At 35.3% G+C, this 4,797-nt stretch overlaps 1 long non-coding RNA gene across 1 annotated transcript; it reads left to right on the top strand.

Moving 5' to 3' along the window:
* The first annotated feature begins 672 nt into the window (after positions 1-672).
* Positions 673-4,574, top strand: LOC113048639 (uncharacterized). The gene is made up of 3 exons (XR_003276524.1): positions 673-874; positions 3,561-3,645; positions 4,491-4,574. It is a non-coding gene; the product is annotated as an uncharacterized LOC113048639 (long non-coding RNA).
* Positions 4,575-4,797: the final 223 nt, after the last annotated feature.

Below are 4,797 nucleotides of genomic sequence, written 5' to 3'. Positions count from 1 at the left end.
TCAGTGAACATTATAAATCATTTACAAAGCTTTCTGCACCCCCAAATCTAAAGTGTAAACTATTCATCAGTTGTAAATGTTTTACAAACGTTGTGGTTTTCAGTTGTGTGTGCGTGTGTATATATATATATATATATATATATATATATATATATATATATATATATATATATATATATATATACACACACACACACACACCAACACACACACACACAAAATCAACCAACCTGTAACCGGAAAGTTTACATTTACAACTGATGAGTAGTTTACACTTTAGATTGTGGGTGCAGAAAGCTTTGTAAGTTATTTATAACTTAATCTACAGAACATAGATAAAAATATTAACATCACTTATTAATCATTTATGAACACATAGTCATGTTTTGTAAATGATTAGTTTATCATTAGCTAATTACTTTTACTACATGGCTCTGTGGGTACTTGTTTCTGGTTTGTTGATTTGGTCAGTTGCGACATTCCGATCCATGTTATCCCTGGATAAAAACCTGTAAAATGTAATAACACAGGCTCATCCGGGTAACAGCAGTTGGTGCTGTACTCTTGCTTTAACTATTTTTTTCTTGGTGGAAGCTGTGCATTTGTTTAGCTAATAAAATATAAAAACTTTATTCAAAGTTGTGTACAATTGTTTAATTATGTCATCCTGGTTAGGGTTGGCCTGATTGATGATGCCATCATCCATCGCCGATAGCTGATAGACATCACGATGCTGCGCTGGCAAACAGCGTCATCAGCTCCAGTATCTCGCCCGTGCATCTGTTGTCATGCGACAGAGAAGTCACGTTCTATAGACAGTTGTGAGGGTGCTGACAGCTGGTTGCCCAGGCTATGGATTAAAGGTAATACTGTTGTAAGTAGTGTTCATTTTCTCCTACGTACCGATCATTTCGCTTCATTATAACTCAATGTATCACCAGGAGCCATTTTGATTTGGTCTTGGTTTTTTTTTTTTTTTTTTTTTTCTGGACATCCACACAGCACCTCAGTATTATCAACTAGAGATCGACCGATAGTGGATATTACCAATACTGATAGCTAGTTTGGACCACACTGTCCGATACCGATTTATAAACCAATAGTTTTTAAAATGAATACTGAACGAAATGGATAGTGAACGAGAGCAGTGGTCTGCGGTCGCGCTGCGGGTTCCCGGGTTTGTGTCCGTTCTCGAACCATTCCATGTATTTCAACTGTAGAAAAGGTTGTTCCGAGCCGAAACTGACTTTCTTTCATATTTGTCGACCAATATACAGAAAACTACATCAGTATATCATCATAAACACAAACGTTTTTGTCTTACGTGAACGTAAACAGATGAGAAAGAAACACACACGTACAGTATTTTTATTTAAAGAGACAACAGCCTAATAATCGTGCTGCCTGTCATTAATGTTAATCAAAGAACAAAAGAAAATCATTCACTGATCACGACTGAATATATTTAATAACTTTAATTGATTAACCTTTATTTTATTTATAAAAAGAAAACTATGCAGTGTTTTTAAACTTTTAATTACAGTTCTACCAGAAAGACTCGGGAGATAGAGGAATGTACGAAGCATACATTTATTGACAGCTCAGCGAGCACAATTATAAATTTCTTTGGCGGAAGGCCCCGTCCATGGTTCGTAATCCGAGGGTAGCGAATCTGCATTTCCTGCCTGAAGACGAAGGCAGGGGCGCAGCAGACCCCCCTGGAAGGTAAGGACAGGACCATCCTGGTGGTGGTGGGGAGGGTGGAGGTTGTTGTTGCGTCGGCATCTGCGAACTCAAACATGTGTAAGTACGATCTTTTATACAGGAGTATAAAGACGTGATTGGATAATGATGAAGGTAATTAGTGACGAAGTGATTGAGTCTTCCTGGCAGAACTTAGGCTAAAGCTTCCATTTTCTGTACCTGAAATTTTGTTTAGTTGTATTTATGATATTGCTAATTGATTTGTTTGTTCATATCTTACTACTGACTGGTTACTTGTCTTTAACACTTTAATATTTTTATTAATTAATTGTTTTTGCTATGATATTTTTTTATTTTATTTTTTTAAGCACAGGCAAAATTCCTCTTGCAGTGTTTTGTAAGCTGCTGATTTTTGATCATGTTATTCAGCTGCAACAGACTGCTTTGTAAAAAGACAGAAACATGTTTGACATCTAAATGTTTGACTTAATTTTTTTATATTGGATTTTTTATCTTATTGGAATCGAAACTAAAAATCGATAAGCAGAATCGGAATTGGAATCGATAAAATTCAAACGATACCCAACCCTACAAACCGAACGCATCACATTTTATTTGCTGCTATTTTAGAACAGTGCATGATTATCTAATTATGCGCAGCGTCTTTGAGAAATCACAGTTATCACACACACCGGATGCGTCACATTCAATTCAAGCAGCGGTCTAAAACTGTTTATTTAATCACCAAACGGACATACGTTTGCTTCAGGAATGAACTATGTGGCATATGTGTTTAAAGTTCAGTGTTAAAAAAAAAAGAGCAAACGGAAAGAAAACGCACAATCTGTATTACAGCTTTCTATATGAAGCATACAGACTGTATTAGAGCCACAGAAAGACCAACGTTTTTGCTGTAAAATGCACAATACATAATTTATAGCCTAGGGTGAAGTCATTATGTAAATTTACAATGATTTGAGATTAATATAATGTTATTTAATAGAAAACTATGTGAACGGCTGCATTTAAATTCACGTTTGAAATTTCCCACTCTGTGCAGCGCACAGTGTCACATGGCAAAACAAACGCAACACGAAAAAATATCTCCATGGATTTTGGCGATAACCGATAGTTATACAAATCAACGATCGGTGCCGATTAACCAGCAACCGATTAATAGAGGTTGACCTCTATTATAACAATGTGCATGATACAATACTCATCAAATAATAAAGAACTCATTTCATGTCCCTTGACTCAGATTAAAAAGTAATCACGGCCAACAAAATAACTTGTGCTTGGTGTTAACTATTAGCCACTCATAGCACTCGTAGTTGCAATCTTTGAACGGTGCATAAAAATGTTGCTGGCCTTCAGTTTAGGTGTAGGTCTTCCTTTCTCAGTTGTAGGTCTTCATTTCTCAGTTATTCTATTTTGTCTGCAAAAGAGCACCTTAAAAAAGCATTTTAGTAGATTGGCAACCAGATCTGTAGGCTGTATTTTCTTTTCATTGAATTTCACTTTCGTACTATGGAAATCCCTGACTAAAAGGGCAGTCTAACGCTGGGGGTAGCACTGGGCACGTCTCTAGACCCAGAGGGTGTGCTGTCATTGAACGTCAAAATTTGATTGGCTGATGATTCTGTCACTAATGCTTGTAACAAATCAGATGTGACTTCTTTCATCAAAAAGAGTAGCACAATCTTTAGTGCTGGCCATAGACTTTTTTTTAATGTAGGATATTCCAGGTCAACCTCAACTAAACTAATCACAAGCAATGTGTGAACATTACACAAATGTAAATGATAACTAAATAGTCTGTAAAAGCATTTTTCACACAATTTTGTTTTTTATAGGGCCAGAAGAGAAGGCCCTGCTGCCCCTGTCGGCCCACCGCTGCTGTCAGACAACATCTCCAAGATGCTATAAACTGCAGGACTAGTAAGTAAAATCTTGAACATGCACAGCTGTTTCATAAGTTTGGGAAGGTATGTTTTTTTTGTGTTTTTGAAAGTCTTTTATGGCAACCACAGTTTAATTTATGAAATGAATACAATTCACTACAATTTAAAATAATAGTTTTCTATTTGAATATATTTAGAGAAGTAATTTATTCCTGTGATGGTAAAGCTGGATTTTCAGCATCATTACTCCTGTCTTCAGTGTCACATGATCTTCAGAAATCATTCTTATATTCTGATTTGCTTCTGAAGAAACATTTCTGACTATTATCAGTGTTGAAAACAGCTGTGTTCCTTCATTTTTTCAGGATTCTTTGATGAATAAAGTTTTAAAACAGTACAGTGTTTGAAACAGAAATGTCTGTTTTAACTTTTGATAATTGATAAGACAGTGATAATAATTAAAAATGTTTATTGAGCAGCAAATCAGAATGATTTCTGAAGGATCATGTGACACTGAAGACTGGAGTAATAATAATTAGCTTAGATCACAGAAATAAATTACATTTCACAATATATTCACGTAGAAAACTGTTGTGTTAAATTGTAATATTTCACAATATTACAGTTTTTTTTACTTGCTTTTGATCAAATAAAGGCAGCCTTGTTGAGCAGAAGATACTTTTCTCAAAGACGTAAAAAAAAAAAAAACTTTTTTTTGTTTAAATTAGATTAAAATACATAGTTAAGTATTCACACAACACATCTAATAACCATGCACTCCAGTTATATGTGATTAAATAAATAATATTTTGTCTGAAATAATATGAACAGCAGCAGCTATGCTAAACTTTATTTTCTTTTTATTTCCTGTTTCTATCTCAGGATGGCCATCGCAAGGTTACTAGAGATTACACCAGCTCCAGACTGAATCCAAACTCACTCGTGAAGACTTCACATGACGCCAACACTCACAAAGACTACAGACAACGACATGGCCGCGGGAAGTGGGGGTGCTGGGGGTGCTGCAGCACCCCCTAGTGACGAGAGGGAGATAAAAAAAATGTAGGCCTATTAAAATATTTTGCACAATTTATAAATTCCTTATGAATATTTTAGAAAATGATTTTGAAACACGTAGGCTATTACGTATATTTTGGATTTTAATTTCATATTTTGAGGCCTAATCAAC

Source organism: Carassius auratus, chromosome 29 (genome assembly GCF_003368295.1).
Source record: "Carassius auratus strain Wakin chromosome 29, ASM336829v1, whole genome shotgun sequence".
Taxonomy (NCBI): Eukaryota; Metazoa; Chordata; class Actinopteri; order Cypriniformes; family Cyprinidae; genus Carassius; species Carassius auratus.
Note: the sequence above shows the minus strand (reverse complement) of the source record. Positions and strands in the feature narration are given on the sequence as shown.